This window comes from Heloderma suspectum, chromosome 1 (assembly GCF_057233095.1).
Source record: "Heloderma suspectum isolate Gila_16-S chromosome 1, 16-S_ref, whole genome shotgun sequence".
Classification (NCBI taxonomy): domain Eukaryota; kingdom Metazoa; phylum Chordata; class Lepidosauria; order Squamata; family Helodermatidae; genus Heloderma; species Heloderma suspectum.
The window spans coordinates 96,954,674-96,962,805 of record NC_139458.1 but is presented as its reverse complement, the minus strand read 5'-3'; positions in this window follow the sequence as shown (position 1 = coordinate 96,962,805).

Genomic DNA, 8,132 nt, shown 5'->3' with positions numbered 1-8,132 from the left:
GCTTGAGGAGAATGTGATGGCAAAATGTATGTGAGACACTGCCGCTAAGGTGTTGATTGTAAAAAAAAAAAAAGTTTTAAAAAGGAAAAAAAAAAAGGAGTGGATGCTCCCATTTTTTTATTGAGCTGCTATGGATAAATTCCCAGCATGAAATGAAAAAAATTAACATTGCTTTTCTGTATCTTTGCCATTGTGTTTTGCTGCTATTTTGTGGTCATTTTTTTGTTTATACAATGTCATTTACTGCCATGTTATAGGTTTTAAATTTTCTCATAGAAAATTATATTATTGACAACATTTTTTGGTAGATTTTTTTTATGTGATCAATTTTACTTAATGTGATTTACTGCTCTATTCCAAAAAAAGGTTCCTGTTTCACAATACCTCATACTTCAGTTAACCGTGTTTAGATCAGGTTTTAATGTTTGTTCACAATGCCTCATAGTTCTACTGCAAGCTGAAATGCATTGGACATTATTCTGAATGGGTCTCGCGATTTGCAACTAGTTTGTGCTCATTTTAAAACAGCAGACATTTCAGAAGATGGAGTAATGTCAGGTTCTTTTGTTATGTGTTTTTATAAAGTGGATTTCTTTTTCTGATCTGGGGTTTATTATCATAGTAGTTTTAAGCTGTGTTATTAGCCACATTTGATATATGAAAGGTGCATTATAATATAACTCTTATATGCCCTTTGATGTTTTCCATCAATGGGGAATCATCATGTGGTATGATAGGTTATCTTCTGGAATTTTAAGTATTTTGTGTGTTTAATCTGTTATGATATATTAGGGTTTTTGTTGATGATGTTAATTATAGCATAATGCTAATTTAAAAAAACAAAAAACACAACAACCTGTAAATCTCGTAAGTAAGCCAGCTAACAGAGTTGTACGGTGAAGAATAATCTAGTTGCCTGTATGCTGCTAAACCAAAACAGAATTAGAAACTTCATTTTGAGGGCAAATGCAGTTAAGATCCTACCTAAGCTTATTGAAATGAAAAAGACAACCGCCTCGTAATGCTACTAGCAGTCGCATGACCCAGGAGGACCGGAGACATTCTGTCCAAATTTCAGGAACATTTCTTACTGCTTACCTCATAGACATTTCTGTTTGTGGCATCTCTGTGTCTCTGAACCAAACAAGATTATTGAGTTAGTGGTTGTTGGTTATATTATGTGTTTCACTGAGCAGCGGCAGTGTGTACTGCAAATTTTAAAAGGCCAAATGCTGATAAGCGGGTTCACGTGCCAACAGAGATGCTTTATTTGTCACATTGTTATAACGACCTATAGAAAGCAAAGCAATTGGCATCACTGGTCTGAAATGCACATTGTCACCAACAGACCTGTAACAGATAAGTTTCCAGCAAATGAAAAGGAAAAAAAATGACCTCCCCTAAAAGTCTAGAAATAAATTTGTCAAACCCAGTGCTTGTATTCTGCGTTGTTTTTGTTCAAACTTAAGAGGTCAGTGAGCCACAAGTTTGGCATCCTGCAATGCTTTAAGTGATTGTCCCTTATTTCTAGGAGGATTCCGGAATAAGTATATTTATGCAAGTTGTCTTTCATCATATTTAGGAACATAGGAAGGTGCCTTAGAGTCAGATTACTGGTCTACCTAGGTCAGAATTGTAGACCCTGATGGGTAGCCGCACTCCAGGGTTTCAAAGAGGAGTCTTTCTGCCCTCTGGAGTTGCCAGGGATTGAACCTAGGGCTTGTGCGCAGAGCATGGTCTCCTATCACCGAGTTACATCCCCCCCCCCCATTGCATGCAGCAGACATCACTCAATGGGAATACAAAGGAGCTCAGCTTGAAAAATACCGTATAAGAGCACTTAAGAAAGAGATGGCCACCCTTGAACTGCATGTGCCTTCAGGTTTCTTTTCCAATTATAGGATCAAGCAAGTGGTGATGGAACAATAAGCAAGAGCCAAGGTTGTAAAGTGATGGTCAAATCACTGTAAGTCAAATCACTATTGTAAGTCAAAGAAGAAATCACTTCTGTGTGCTAGGGGTATTTCTCAAGTTATGGCTTTCATCTGCTATTTTTAAAATATTCTCTCGTGCTTGGTTTTGAGACTTACAATATATCCTAATACCACATTAGCCCAGTGTTGGCTCCGGGGGGGGGGGGTGTGTTACATGAGATACCTTTTCTGAGTAGGCCCACATCCTTCTCCCCACTGTTACTGCTGCCCAGTCAGTTGCTCTTCTGGGCCCAATCCACCCAACTACTCAGAGGAAGAGCAGAAGGGACGTGGGATATGTGACTCCATCTCAACACTTGCTACTTCGTGAATGCACAAAGAAGGCAGGACAACAAGCAGTAACAGCAAGGACAAGTGTCCAGGAGATGTAGCAGTGTGCGTGGGCCTCAGCAGGTGCCCAATAATACCAACTCCTGATGCTTCCCCACCCCCAGCTACAAAAAAAAAACCTTGGCAGGTTGTACTTGGACCATGGCCACCCAGTGAACATAAAGGCTGAGCAGGGATTTGAACTTAAGTCTCCCTTGTCCAAACCCAGCAGAACTGAATGGTAAGGCATTTGAAACCACACATACAAGAAGTGAGTTCTGTGTGGTTTCTTTGCAGGTCCTCATTTGGCTTCTAGCTGCACAGGTTCATAGCTTTCTAGAACTGAAGTCAAGGAGCTAGGTGTCTCTTGAGCATAGTCCAAGGTACAAAGCAAGCACTTTCCTGCTCAGCTCTCTCCTGACCGATGCCCAAATGAAAAACAGTGGTTGGTGCAGTGGTGGGTAGGCTGGGAAAGCTGAGACAGCAGTAGTGATTGGATCCGTTTCCTTCCCCCTCTGGGAAGGTTAGAAAGCTGTCATACATTCAATACTGTACGGAACACCACAGTAAACATTTTTAATAGATTCCATTTGTCAAGGTATCCAGACACTGGCTTTTCATGTAGCTAAATATGAATATATTCTGGCAAGTGTGATCTTAAACTTAGGTAAGAAGCAGTAATTCACAGATATGAAATAAGTAGATGTCCTTATGATCTAGAAACCTTAAAAGGTTAGCCAGGCAGCTAACACTACCATCTGATCAAGGCCTGAGAAAAATTGTATCTATTAAATGAAGTAATATTTGAGGTGGAAAAGGGTTCTGTTCATGTTATACGCTGGTGCTGAAACCTTGTTCCACATGTTCTCCACAGTCATTCTTAGTCCATCTTGGGGCACAATCCTATGGGGATAGTTGGCCGCTTCCAAACTTGGAGGCGAGCGACTATCCAATGCAGGGTAGGAGGAGCGCAGAGGGGATCTTCTCCTCTGTGCTCTGGCCACCCTGCATTTGCAGCTAGACAGCTGATTTGGGCTGTCTAGTGGGAGTGGCTCAGAGTTGGGGGGGAGGCCGGATGGTGCATAGGAAGCATCGTGCTGGTGGTTCTGCCATCCCCATCCCTCCCTGCCCCCAGGAACACCTAATCACCCGCTCCCCGTTGCTCTTCTGAGCGCTGAGCCAGGGATGAACCGCTCTGCCTATGAGGCAGCAGGGGAGGGGGAGGGGAGGCAGTTTTCTAGGAACCGACCTCAAGAGTTCTGGCTCCAAGGTTGTTTCCCGAAAACCAAAAAATCCTATGGCTGTCTAGCCTCTGCCTAGTGGCCATAGGAGTGCACCCTAAGTCTTCCAGCAAGCTACTATTTAATATTTGGCAATACTCTGCCCATAAAGCTTCACTGACTGGTTCTTTGAGACCTTCTCCTCATCCCGTCAACCTTAGTCATCTCCTTCACTACTGGCTAATATGCCAGCCAAGACTAACTGTTGCCCCCATATCCCAAGCCAAAGCAGAAGCCATAATCTAAGCCAGTAGTGGGCAGGTCTGAAAGGTTGAGAGCGCAATTGTGATGGTTTCTGGAATCTGATTTCTCAAGCACGTAACTACCCTCCTTTACTTTGCAACTGGACTAATAAACCAGTTAACATATTCTTAACTCTCAATTCTTCTGCCTGAAGTCAATCAATTAGCCAACACTTTGTCTGCTAGTGGCATGCTCCATCATATCAGGAAAACGAAAGGACTAGACTTGGTCAAGATTGCCTTTGTTGTTGCTTTTATTACTATGAATTTCTTTGCCAACTTACTTCTGGTAAGCATAAATCTATGGTATATGTTCATCCTACTTCACACCGCCATAATTCATGAAGTAAGAAGTATACTTATATCTTTGTGCAGCCCCATACAAGGATTCTGCACCTAGAGATAACAAACCTCAGAACATACTAGCCGGGGAACTGGGGCTCCTAACCCATCCTTGAGGGAGGTCTTTCAAGCTACTTGTACCTGTACGTGCCTCAAGAGATGGAGTAAGCACTTTCTCATTCACTCTTCTTCTGACCACCATGAGAGCAGCATGGAGATATTTCTCAGTGAGCTTTTCCACAATAACTTAGTGGGTTTGTTTGTTTGTTTGGTTAGCTTAGGGAACACTTTTCTCTTTCATTCTATTCTCCCCTTTCTCCCCTCATTCTCTGCTGGCATTTTTCATTTGGGCAGTTAGTTTCTTTAGACTTCGCCATACAGCTGTGGCACAACAGCTTTCCTTTAAGAAGTGGCACAGTTGCAGGAGCAAGATACCCACTATTAGATGGCCACAATTAATGCCTGCTCTATCTGGCTGAGCAACATTGCCTTGGGTCTTGTTCCCACTGCACGATGTTTACCAGTGACCCTGAGGAATCCCTCTCCCAGGTTACATTGTGAGAAAAAGCCTTGCTGGTGGCAGGGTTGAAGCCACAGTTGGATCTAAATGGGGTGGCAGCAGCATTTAGCTCTTGACACCCTCTGTTGTGAGTGCTAACATCTGTTCAGTTTTGGTACCACCAATCCCAAGATGGATGGAGCTGCATTGAGGTACTGCGCTTCTCCCCTACCAGAGTCTGCTCCACCAGCCACAGAACTGACATCCGTATCAATACTGACAGATCTCACTGTGACCAGTGCTTTTGAGCTGAACACGCTAAGGTTCCCTCCAAGGAGCAAAGGTCTAAAGAACAAGCACCCAAAGAGGAACTGAAATGGACGTAGAAAAAGAATTACCATGCTAGTTTGTATCATTCCTCTGATATTGTGTATCTGCCACCCCCTTTGACCAGTACAGTGTCTGTTTCCAGGCCTCCCATTGTAAGAAACTGCCTTCTTTGTCTATGACACTTCCACCTCAATTATCTCCTTAGGCCTGACAGCTATTCCACAATTGTGTCTACTGGTGTTGGGAATGAAGGGAGACCCTGTTCTAGACAGGCTTTACCACATATTGGCCATCCTGAAAACTTATTTTCTTCACTGAAGAGATTTAGGTATGAGGAGAGTTTCAGCCTTTTTGGAAGGAGAAATGGAAAGTGCCAACCCTTTTTCTTGGTCTCATATTCCTGATTCTCCAGGCAGGCCATTCTGACCATATCAGCACAACAGTGATGTTTGCCACAGGCACCATTCAGGTTTGGACAATGGTTAAGTGCCTTCTAGGTATTGGCATGATTAAGAGGGCAGTTTCAATCAACAGAATGGTCCTCAATTCTCCGCTTTGAGATGGTATGGTCATACCTACTGGAATGAGCACCGAGGTAGACATTAGGATATGCCTCAGCCATGAGAGCTCCACAAAAGTCCATGGCACCATGAAAGCTTGCCAGATCTCCTTGCCACACATATGACCCATGCCACAGCAATTACTGTCATTGCTATGGTTGACATGATCCTCTTCCATTTTGGCTGGGCAGATCCCAGCCATCAGCCTCTGTTGAGCTCCTCCCAATGAGACCCTGATGGCCACTGTCTTGGTTTCTCTGAGGGAGCCAGTCACTTCCACTTTGGTGGATATCCCAGTTACAGTATCAAGTCCACTCAGGGATCTCTCCATTTTTCCATCTCACTCTTTTACTTGCTCAGGAATCCCCCAGTATTGCTGCCACTACTGCTGATTATATGACTTTACAGAGTGTTTCACAATTCACCACTGTCACTACTAAGGTATGGCTTTTATTGCTGTGTTGCACCTTTTTGGCTGGCTCCTGTTTTGACTGTCTATTTTATTAACTTTTGATATGTATTTTAGCATTCATCCATCCATCCATCCATCCATCCATCCATTCATTCATTCATTCATTCACAAACATAAATAAATAGGTTATTAATGACATTTTTACCCTGCTCTTTCTTCTTCCTCTGCTGCTGTCACAGCACTGTAAGCAACACACTTAGTACAAGCAGTCTCAACATCATCCTTTCCCTCATTTCTAGCCTGATCATAGTGGACCATGGCTAACTAGTGGTACTAGAGCCTCCCTCTCACCCTCCTGCTTCTCCACCCTATAAAAGTGTGCAGGGGTGGCGGGGGGAGGCAGTGCCACAGATGGAGGAATTGGAGGTGGTGACAGTGCAGGATGGGCCATGCTGGGCCATTGGCAGCTGCTTGCCTGGGCCTGGGCCAACAGGAGAGCTTTTTAGACTTTGCTTGAATGACCATTTCTGAAAATTCGCTATTACACTGTTGCTGTTCGGAATGTGATGGAATCTAGTTGATATTCAGCTCTTGGAACTGCAGTTTGATCATTTATATTCAGAACTGATATTTTATACTTGATTTAGGTAAACAAAACTGGTTTGAAATTAAATTGGTATCTCATCATTGGTATTTAGTAGTCAGTATCAAAGAAGTCACAGGTGTGCTGCATAATCCTGATTTCACCCTTCTCTCAGGCTGGTCCAGAGTATCCCGTTCAGTTCCAAAAAGTAAGAGGAATCCATTTATTCAGGAGTCAGAAATAAAAACTCGCTTGTTTATTACTGTTGTATTATTGCTACTTTTATATCCAATGGGTTGTATCCAATGTTAGTTGGACTTAAACTCCATTCATTTCAATGGGTCTACTCTAAGTAGGACTAACATTGGATACAACCCCTTAGAACAAAGACAGGGTATAAAGTATAAATCTTCATGATGCATAAGCAAATAATAAAGAAATACATAAATGAGTTTTATACAATTATAGCTTTATTTTCCCACATGGAGTTTACTTTATAGGAAAAAGTGACCATGCAAGAATGAAGAGGAAATGTCACCATGTATTAAAAATGTCCCTGTGAAAATAGATCATACAAGCTCAGCCACACTTTTCAATAAATCTGACCCGTTTAAAATCTTACGTATTGAGACAGGTAGATAAATTTGCATTTTTTATCTTGCAGATAGAGCATACATATTGGAAATCCTGTTGTAGCTATTTTTCTATTAATGTCTATCCTCCACTGCATTAGCCATAGGAAAAGGCACCCTTCCATTACTTTTAAGTAGAGAGTGGGGAAACTCTCTAGCAACTGTTTACCATGATCAAATTGTATATGTGGCTGCATTTGCTTATACAAATGGTAAATTGGGGCTTTAAAAAATGTGTCTGTACCTAAATTTGAAGGGGGAAAAGAAAAAAAAAAAGCCAGTTGGAGAACAATGTAGGCATGTGTTTTTAAACTGCTGTTCGAGCAGTCTGGTCAGGACTGTGTGACACAGTATACAGTGTTTTGTCATCCAAGGAATGTCTTTGATCAAGAGTTTGTGCAAGAAGGGTGGGGGGAGCCATGAAACCCTAATCCGTTCCCACAGTCCAGTAAACGTGAGCTGGACAAACACTGGACAATAGCAGTAAAGCTTTGCTGTTGGAACAATAGCACCAACCAAAAAAATTAAAGAGCTGCTGACTCCCAGATCCTACATTCAAGAAAGATTCCAAGCAATATTGATTAGTCCCTGGATTCCGAGGGGCCCCAAGATTAGAAACTTCAATTATACCTTCAGAGTCCTTAAACTCTGAAGACTAGACAACCTGCTCATCTAGGGTTTGAACAAAATGGGGAATGGCCATGTTAGTTGTTGCTGTTCATTATGCTTAGCAGCATAAACAAATGCTTTCTTTAAAGAATCAGTTGTTTATGCTCCTAAACCTAACGAAGCAACAACAAACGTGACCGTTCCCCATTTTGTTCAAACCCTAGATGAGCAGGTAGTCTAGGCATCATCCAATCTTTTCCCCAGTGATGTTCCTAAAAATAGGCAGGCCCATTTGAAACTGCTATCTCACCTTTGGTATTTCATATTCCATATCAAAGAA